Consider the following 10,546-nt stretch of genomic DNA (forward strand, 5'->3'; position numbering starts at 1 on the left):
GATAACTCACTCTACGGCATCTCAACATCATAGGAATTCATAAATCGTGGCAAGAGGTGGTCGCTTTAGCTATTAAAAAATAATTAAGGTCGTTTACATTTCTCTGTAATGCCGAAGCTCTTGAGGAGTAGGAGAAGGAGGTGAGGGTACGGAGGGGAGGGTATGCCCCTCCTCTCCCTCCCCTTATCCTCACCTGCTGCCCTCCTATTTTGCCGAAAATTTTCGCTAAATTTTTCAATAAAGTTAACACGAATTTCTCCACTAAATTTAGCGGGAAATTTAGCAAGCATATTTTTCTTTATATTGAGCGGGGAAGCTGAAATGGTCTTGAGGTCACGTAATGCCAATTTTCCCGCTACATTTAGCGGGTAAAGTTTCGCCACTAAATTTAGCGGGAAAATCCAACCTCTAAACTTAGCAGAAAAATTTCTCCGCTGAATTTAGCGGGAAAATTTTCAATAATGCAACGCGCGCGGTTACGTCAACGGCGAGGCCGCTCAAACCCGGAAACGGGCACCGAAGTGCTGTGCTCAAACATGAAAAAAGTTCACAAATCTCTGTGATACGAAAACTAGAGCCCAGCTCTTGAGGAGGAGGGGGGGAGGGTACGGTGGTGAGGGTATGCCCCTCCACTTCCTTTACCCTTTTCCTCCCCTTCCCCTCCTCCTACTTCCCTCCTCCTCCTTTCCTTCACTCGTCCTGCCACTGAATTTGTTCATGGGTGACTTGACACGAAGTCGTGACGTCATTTTACCCACTAAATTTAGCGGGGAAACCGAATTGGTGTTGAGGTCGCGTGACGTCAGTTTCCGCGCTAAATTTAGCGGGGAAACATAACCCCCTAAAATTAGCGGGGAAATTTTTCCACTATATTTAGCGAGGACGTTTTCCCCCTAAAATTAGTGGGAAAATTTCCCCGCTAACTTTAGCGAGGAAACGTCCCATAATGCATCGCGCGCGGTTACGCCGACGCCGACTGCGACGCGGACGCCGCTCAAGCCGGAAACGGTCGCTTAAGAGCCGCGCTCTAAAGCATGTTTCAGACAGTTGCTTCTAACTGCGTTTGACTGCGTTGCGGCTGCGAGAAACCTGGACATCCCTGCTGCTTATATCGCGTGCCAAGATGATTCCTTGAATTGGATTCCACGCTTCATACGAAGCACAGATGTGCCGGTGACTCGCTTTCGGTTCTCGCCGCAACGCAGTCAAACACACCGAAGTCATCTCCAGCGATGAAAGAATGATTATTTCGGTAGCCAGGACGACACGTGACCAATGAAAACCTGACATTTCGTTGAAGTTGCAAGCGCTGTTATTACGAAATGTGTATGTTTTTTCGTAAATGATAAAAGCAAAAAAGAGCAGTCGAAAAATGTTAACTTTCGCGGAGAAGGAATATAATACTGGAGTAATATTGTACATAATACTGCAATAATATTGGTGTGTCGCGATTTTTGATCGCATTTTTAATACAGAAATCGGTCGCGTAATGCCATGATTTAGGCATATCTGGGATGCTTAGAACTCGCAGACTGGACCATGCCGTTTAACACCTAAAACCGTGGTGCAGCAAAGAACAAAAACAAACAAAAAAACTTTGAAATACGTGGGACAAACCTCGAGATGCGTTAACCACTGATTATTCGTACATAACAGAAAAGTAAGCCCAAATGCGTCGAGCTGAGAAATCACAAAGCACATTCAGGAATACAACAATTGTACTGCGTTCTTCTGAGAGATGGAAGTTCTACACGAATAGCGGAATGATAATTGAGACGTTCCCTTCCGTGTCTGTTCCATCGACTACAAGTATTTTTCCTCCTTTTCAGCACCACAGTGTCAGGTATTAAACGACATGATTATCTAGCAGCAGCTCACCTGTGCACTTACAGCCTTTTCACCAACAGCAGAGTGACTTATCACTATACTTAGACAATCTCAGAAACCTCTTCAGGGCTTCTTTACGACTGAACGGAGTGTAATTAGTGGACCTAAAGTGAGCCGTATTTGTCTCCACTAGAATCGTCGAATGCATTTGAATGCGAAAGCCAGTCACCAGATGCCGGCGTTCCGCCTTCTAATGCATGCGACGAGTGCCCCTGAGACAAATGCAGCCAACTTTAGGTTTACCCACTAATCGTTCCAACCAGAGCTTGGCGTTCGGACGTCCCCGCGAGCTCCCGTCTCGTCCTCTCTCTTAGTTTCTCGGTGCATTGCGCATCGGTAGCACAAAAGCACGTGCTGCAGGAACACACACACAAAAAAAGAAGAAACAAAGTTATACGCTCGTGTTTTTACTTTCTGCCGTAGCCCATGTTAAAGGGGTCACGAAACCATATGTGGTTGGAATGTTCGTGACTCTACACGGGCGTACCGGTCCGAGTCTTGCCCAAGTACATTCGCACGGACCGCCACTGATTCAGAAGCTTCTTGGTCGCGGTGAAATTGAAAGTATAAAAGGGGACTATTTCTTTCCGGCTTGCCTTCGCAAAGCTTGGTGACGTAATTGTGAGATCGAAACCACCCAGCCTGACGACAGTCGAGCGCGGCTCATGGATTGGAAAGGAGAACCGCGTGAGCACTCGACTGCGGCTCGTAACAATGAATGCCTCGGCAGACACTCGGGAAGTGGCTTGTGTCCGCCCACTCCGGTGATGAGAATAGCGACCCACCCCTGCTCGTTTCCATCTGGATGAACATCGTATCGGCGTGCGGTGGTGTATCACTCCTGCGTGTTGCGCGTTAAAGACCCCAGGCTAGCGGTTGTACTGCACTGGCTAAATTTCTCATCTACAGCTGGGAGACTCGTCGCCCGTTGAGCCCGACCAAGTTCTAGGCTGTATAAACATACACACAACCCAATTTTTTTTTTCGAGAATAGCTGAATATTAACATTGCCTGAATCTGAGCACGTGTTTTCTTCTTTGCCGATCCGAGCGCGTGGCGTTTGGTGAATTCTACCGGTAGAACCTGAGCGCTTTCCAAAATTCGCGAGGTAGGCAAAATCCCGCTGCGTGGGGCCCGCTCCAAATTGACGCGCAGTAGATGGGCTCGCATTTTTAGAGCGACCCATCCATTGGCCTGAGACGATCGGCCGTTCAAAGTGACCGCTGCTCGAACTTGACAGGCTAACCAACGCCTCAGCCGACTGATCTTTCCCACGAGAAGTGACAACTGTCACTGCTTAGCTGAAGAAGTGACACGCGACACAGGCCGGGCGAAAATATCCGTACTACGGAGCCCTAGTCACAAATGACGAGGCAGACGTCCGCGTTCGCCACCGGCACATACCTTTCGCCCGCCTCGAAGTGGCGGGGCACGGAGAGCGATTGCCATCGGTGGAGTTACGATTGTTGGTACGATTTAATAAATACAAACCTTTAACAACGCATCACTTACACGGCAGTTTCCTAATCTGTCCTTGCTTTACTGCACGAAGAAACCACGGCGCCATGCAGTGTAAAAAGGTAAACACTCAGTGGCGGCAAAATGAACAGGCCTAACCTTCCGTCAGCCTCCTTCCGATTTTCTTTCATTCTTTTTCTCGCTTTTCTTCTCATGATCACAGATGTCAGCGTTTACAATTTGCCACGCTCCGGTCTAAGCTTTGCATCCATTATCTACGCGAGGTAGAAGCGTTCGAGCTGTCAGAATCCCGCGTAAACAACCGACGTTTCCTAGCACATGCAGCTCAACCGACTCGACGGCGGCGCAGCCGGATCGGTCGGTCCGGCGGCCTCGTCGCGCATGCGCACCGCCGAGTGAAAGCAAATGACGTACGCGCTTCTTTCAACTTTCAACAATATCTCTGAAATCCCACGGATCAAGTTCGGTGGGGTGGAAGCGCTCCACGGAGTGGATGCTGCCAGGGATCTACGAGCGGAAGATGACCAACTCGAGCCAGATCTGCGTGCAGAATATGCGCGCTCCAAATGGAGCGCTTTTGGAGCGCTCGAGATCTGCGAGTGGAATTCACCATATGATTAACGTTGGCGGCATTAGCTAGGCACCAGGCCCCGTGGCCGCTGTTTTGGCTCCGAGTTTAGGGAATGAACGACACTCATATTTCTTGAATTTATTTGCCGACTGACAGTGTATAGAAAGAAAATCTAAGGCAAGCTTATTCGGTTATTAATGTTCGAGAGTAATTCTCAGCAGGATTTTTCGAACATAAAAAAATTGATTCATGGCCCATTTAAGGTGAGTTTGAGTTAATAATATTAGGGGGAAAAAACGGGCCATGAAAGTCAAATGCGTATTAAGTCGTTGCACTAAATACCATACGCTCTAAAAAACGCCCGTGAGTCTGCTTTCCCGCACAACACTCGGAGAGCCACTCACCGCAACTTACGGAGGCAGCTCAGCGAATGAGAATGCTTAAACATATGTTTAGACCAAAAAACGCACTCTGATTTATGACATTAAGCAATGCAAGCGTGACGTACGTTTTGCATTGCTTAATGTCACAACTCAGACTGCGTTTTTTGGTCTAAACGTATGATTCGGCATCGTCATTCGCTGAGCTGCCTCCGTAAGTTGCAATAATTGGCTCTCCGAGGTGTTGTGCGTGAAAGTAGACGCACAAAACATTTTTTAGAGTGTAGCAATACGCGTGAGATGTTTGCTCTGTCTTAGATGACAGGAGGCACCGGCTAATGAACGGCGCTCGAGTCTGGAAATCGTCCCAATTTTCCGCGCACTCAAACGTTGCGAGGCAAAGATAAAAAAAAAAAAAAAATGTTTTCACTAATTTTAGTTTTGTAGCCTATGTTTAAATCCCAAATGTGTACATCCTATTCAATATTTCCAGGGACTTTCCAACACTTGTATTTCTGAGGAACCACAACTGCGTATAGGCGTTGTTCTTTGCAAACGCCATCAGGCTGTTCTCCAGTCCTTGACATCCCAGTGAACTTCCGGTTCCTAAAACAAAAGGAGCAAAGACCAGCTTAAAACCGCTGCTTGAAACGTCTATGAACCATTTAACCACCGATTCTCTAGGCGAACTCCAAAAGAACTAAGAAGCACGAGACCTGTTTAAAGTTTTTGAATATTTTTGTAAAACAAGTTGTCTCTTGTAAGACATGAAATCGTATCGTCGAAAGCCTTCTCTAAATCTGAAATTTTGTTGTCCGTCTAGCCTTTATGCTTCCTAGCACTGGTGACATAAGCAAGCCCGACAGGTTTGGAAAGACGGAGCTTCGGAAGTCGCTCGGGACGCTAGCAGCGGTTCATGTTTGTAAACAGTAAAGGGGTCTATACGCTCGACACCAACGTTGTCAAGAGGCGGCGAGGGAATAACGCCAATGTGTCCCAAACGTCTGCCGCACGCCGAAATTGGAAGGCTTTGGCTGCTGGTCCCGTGTCGACCAGCCGGCGTTGCCTGCCTCTCACGGCCTGACAGCTTTGGCAGTGACGAATATTCGAGCCCAATATGTGCGGCAGGCTCGGGGCCCGGTCGTATGACATGCGGGAATATTCTGTTGTCTAGCTATTTTTTAGGACAGTTCTCCGTTCGAGCTCCCGCGCGGAGCATCGCCGCTTGCTTGATGGTAATCTTTCTGAAATGCGCTCTTTCTACCAGACAGGGACTAATGAATAAATGGAGCTGTGTCTCGGTTTAGACAGCGGAAAATTAGTCAGCTCCAATGGGCACCTGCTGTATCCAATGCAGAGGAGAAAGATATATACAGTGCAATACAACTACTAACTAGCCTGGGTTTATTTAACGTGCATCACGCAGTATCGATTCCAATGACACGCGCCAGGAAGATGGCTGGACAGGTCTAATCGGACAGGGTTGAGAATGGAGCCCAAGTCTCCTGGATTGTGAAGTACGGGCTCTCGCTCTACGTGCTTCGGGATGCAGTAGGTTAACATACTCGGTCTCCATTTTCGTCACTAATGAATAAAAATAAAACAATACAGAACTATCGAATCATAGCGTTACCGCGCAGCACACAAGGAACAGATTTTGCTAGAGATCAATGGCGGAAAGCAGTTTCTTGCACCGAATGGACTTGAAGCACCGGGAGAAGGGGAAGGGGGGGGGGGGGGGGGTAGAAGGGGAGGCTTTTAATAAGACTAAGTAGAACGTCAAGAAGGAGCATTAAGACTGTTTATTTTTGTAAAACTTTTACTCTTCGAAAAAAAAGAAGAGAGGCTTTCCCATTTCAAAAATCTTTGAAAAAATATATTAAAAGTTTTAGATGACTAAATAAAAACACTATATGGTGTGGAAAAGTAAAAATAACGACAGAATACTTATGCGACTTTGTTTACGTTAACATGCACATAATCAGACCCGCCACCAAACTGAAGCAGCTGGTTCTGTAGAGGAAGAGGATTGCACGCAGGATAGAATGATAACGTGTTTCTGTCCCGAATTCGTTTCTACAAATTATTGGCTACCCTTTGGCAGCCAAGGCAGGGGAGGGCATACAGAAAAACACACAAAAAGAAAGCTTAGCTACATACTAGTGAAATAAAAAGCATCTAGGACTGCACATCTCAGAAATAACGCTGTAGTGTCGAAGCAAATTCCTGAACGGACGAGACATGGGTAATGCTGGCAGGAAGACTATTCCATTCGTTAGTGGTTCGTACGAAAAAGTAGTTTATAAACATTGGGTTCTGCAGTAAGGTACCAGAACTGTGTTGGAATGCTTAAGTCGTATGTGACGGGATGTATTAACTGCATAAATCTGTCCAATGAAAGGCGAGATGAGTCATGTATGTACAATGGTATACAAAAGCTTTAGACAGTTAATTTTGCGCCGGGTTGAAAGAAGCTAAATTTTCGACCTATTGTACAAGTTAGTGATAGAGCTCATTCTTCTGTATTTGTTGTAAATGAAACGCAGTGCTAACTTCTGTACTCCCTCGAGTCGATCAATATTAAGTTTAGTCGTAGGATCCCAAATAACATCCGCGTATTCTAAAACAAGTCGTATTACTGTGGTGTAGATTGCAAGCTTGGTTGCAGGGGTACAGTGCTTCAGCCGCCTCTTCAATGACCATATCTTTGCTGATGCCTTCTAAGCAGTCCAGGATATGTGGGTGGCTATTCCAACTGAGGTTGGAAGAGATTATAACACCTAAGTTTTTGAATTCATGTAAAACTTGTACGGGGGAGTTTGGCATACGGCAGTTATATTCCAAGGGTTACCTTTTGCGCGTTACTCTCATTTGTACACTTTTCTACCTGTTTAGCAACATTTGCCATTCGTTACACCATTAAGAAATGAACACAAGCACTTGTTTAAATTAGGTTGGTCATTGCTCGAAGATATTTTGGTAAAAAAACACAGTCATCTGCAAAAAACCGGCAGTATATACGCTCATCAACCGTCAAATCATTAAGAAAAAAAAAAAAAAAGAGCGGTGGACCCAGCACCGATTCTTGTGGAATTCCCGAGATAACTGATACAATTGGGAAAAAAGCCTCACCTATTTCAACGAACTGATGACGGTTGCTGAAGTAAGAATCCAACCATCGCAAGAGCTGATCATTTACTAGTATCACTCTTACCTTGATAAGTAGTTTGCTGCGTGACACACGATAAAAGGCCTTGGCGAAATTTAGAAATACTACATTCATTTGAACATTCTTGTCAACGACTCTCGCAAGTTCATTTACTATATAAAGGAGCTGGTTACGGTAGAATAGCCACGCTGGAAACCATGCCTTCTCTAGATAAAAAATTATTTGATTCAAAATGGGACATGAGATGGCTAAATAAGAAAATGCTCTAGAACCTTGCTACACGAGCAGAGCAAGGAAACGGGCCTATAATTCGATGCATCATGTTTATCTCCTGTCTTATGGATGCCTATAACTTTTGAAACTTTCCACTGTTTAGGTACCACTCCCCCCCCGCCCCCCCCCCCCCCCCCAGGCGATCTGCTATACATTAAAAAAAATTAAAACACCACTCAACGTACCTTTAAAAATATTAGGCATTTTGTCTGGACTGCAATATTTTTTTGTATTCAAATTTAGTGAAGCAGAGAAAATTCCCTCCTCTTATAGTTGTATGTCTGGTACGTGAGCGAGTTTAATCGAAAACTCAGGAACAAAGTTTTGACTTGTGGTGCTCACAGAGGCAAAGTAGTGGTTAAATATCTTCGCGATTGAAGTATTATAAAAAAATTCTTTCCCGCGATAATGACCTTGTTAACTGAGTGTCTTGAACCCGATATATGCGTCCAAAACTTCTGGGGATCGTTACGAAGAGAGTTCGACATTTTAACGTTGTAATACTCATACTGAGCAATCCTAACGATGTTGAATAACCCGTACACTGGGGCAGAAATGAACATATAAGTCGAAGGAACAAAAAATTTTATGACCACGTCTCAATCTTAATTTGTGTTCTCGATTTATGACGTAAAGCAGTCAAGTCTATTTTGTTTTCGCTTTTTTCTTCTGGGCCTATTGGCTTTCCTTTTGATTTGTAAAATCTCCCTTGGGGTCCATGGATTATTCTTTTTAGATCGCTTCTTACGAGATGGCACAAACCTTTCTATATACGTGCGCAGCACATATTGAAAGTGCACCATAGTTCGTATACATCGCAACCCGGATCTGAAGCCCTATTTGCGAATCTGTCGATTGATAGCTCAGAGTAACCTATTATTCTGTTGTCTCGTGGTCCTTAAACTCTAATTTTTTATCTGGACAACATTTGGGCACAAGTCCCGGACAATCAAGAAAAACCATATGATGGTCGGATAAGCCCCCTGTGACCACACAGTGCTCGTCGCCAACATACAAATTCTGAGAAACAAAAACAAGATGAAGAATCGAACTAGTTCATTCTGTGGTGCGAGTGGGACTTCACACTATTTGTGTTAGATTATATGCGAATGCAATATCTATTGGAGCGTCGGAATATTTACAAGAGGCTGTTATGGTCATCGAAGGCCAGTCAATGCTTGGCAGGTTGAAGTTTATTCCCATATTTATATTCATGAAACTTTTAGACTGCTCCTGTAAGAAGTCTTGAAGTTCGCACATCACAGCTATGCCAGCACGTGGTGGCCTGTAAACAGCTCCAACAAGAATAAATGAGTTAGAAAAAACAAGTTTCTCCCGTACAGCCTCAGCTGGAAACTTCGTATTTAGCTGGAAAAAATCAATGCTATATTTCATAAGTCGCGATCATTCATTCAAAGCAACGCTCATCACATGCCACTCATCTAGGCACGCACGATCATTCATACCACGGACCGTAATCGACTGGAGCAGCCTACCGGCTCACATTGCAACTGAACTAGAAATGTCTAACTTCCAAGAACTCGTGCGAAGTTATACTAATACTTAAGATTCTTTTTTTTTATTCTTCGTTCTCATATGGTTTTTGTATCATTTTTGTGTTTTATCTGTATACTATAACATGTTTTCTTGCCCCCCCCCCCCCCATGTAATACCCTCATACAGAGGACCTTTAGAAGTATTTTGAATACATAAATGAATAAACTGCGACCTCCCCCCCCCCTACCAGGGAGGAATAGTCCTTACGAACAATTTTATACGACTGCGGAAAAATCTCAATATCGGATATACTATCCGCGAGCCAAGTTTATGTAACTATTATTACATCGAAGTCAGAACTGAGAATTATACTTTCTAATTTAAAGGCTTTATTTGCAATATGCTTCTAGCTTTTAAGTTAATTAATCTAAGAGGTTGATTAGTTACAGGGCGTGGATTATTAGTTACAGCTAAAGGATTCTTGTTGGAGGCAGTTGACGGAAACCGGTCTAGAACTGTTGGGATACTGGCCCGTAGTCAATTAGTATCCTCTTGCCTCGCATAATTTATTGGCACTCTAGCGTTCGCGGTTTCATCCCAGCGGAAATACTTGGCATTTGTTTTTATTTTGTTGAAGGATGAGATAATTTTATGACCATTTTTTTTGTAGGCCTTTATACCTTACTCATAACTTTAGTCATATCTGTTGCACACGTGGGGAACAATCTCTCGCGATGCTATAAGCCGAACACTTCAATAGCCGGCAACTGCTCAAAATTTTTGTTTTGTCTCTGCCATTGAGAAGCTCGAGAATGGTTGACCTAGTTTTGTTTGGGCTTTTCCTGCCAAGGCGATGTATTTTTCCTATTCCAGCAGTTTTAAATTTTAGAATACTTTCAAACCCATCTTTTTTCACACGGTTTTCAAGAAAGGCACCATCCTCATCCGCTGTTTTGGGGATTCCGTACACAATCAAATCATCCCGTCTGCTCCGCTTTTCAAAGACGTCAATTTTAGCCATTCGAAAGTCGACATTCCTTTCAAGAGACAATATCTTATCCTGGAAGGCCGTCACAGTTGCTCTCAGCTTAGACAGATTGTCCACTCTTTGTTCCAATGTGGTCAGTCTCCTGCTTGCTTCTGCAGATAGTGAGTCCGTCGCAGCCTTTCCTTATTTTTTATATCCTTCACGTCTTTGGCGATTATTTGCAGTTGTTCCATAAGCTGAGCCATGTCGAGTTAGGATTAGACTCGACGTCGCCGCTGAACATGAGAAGCATACTAAATACA

This window comes from Ixodes scapularis, unplaced genomic scaffold, assembly GCF_016920785.2.
Source record: "Ixodes scapularis isolate PalLabHiFi unplaced genomic scaffold, ASM1692078v2 PGA_scaffold5__190_contigs__length_132052651, whole genome shotgun sequence".
NCBI lineage: Eukaryota > Metazoa > Arthropoda > Arachnida > Ixodida > Ixodidae > Ixodes > Ixodes scapularis.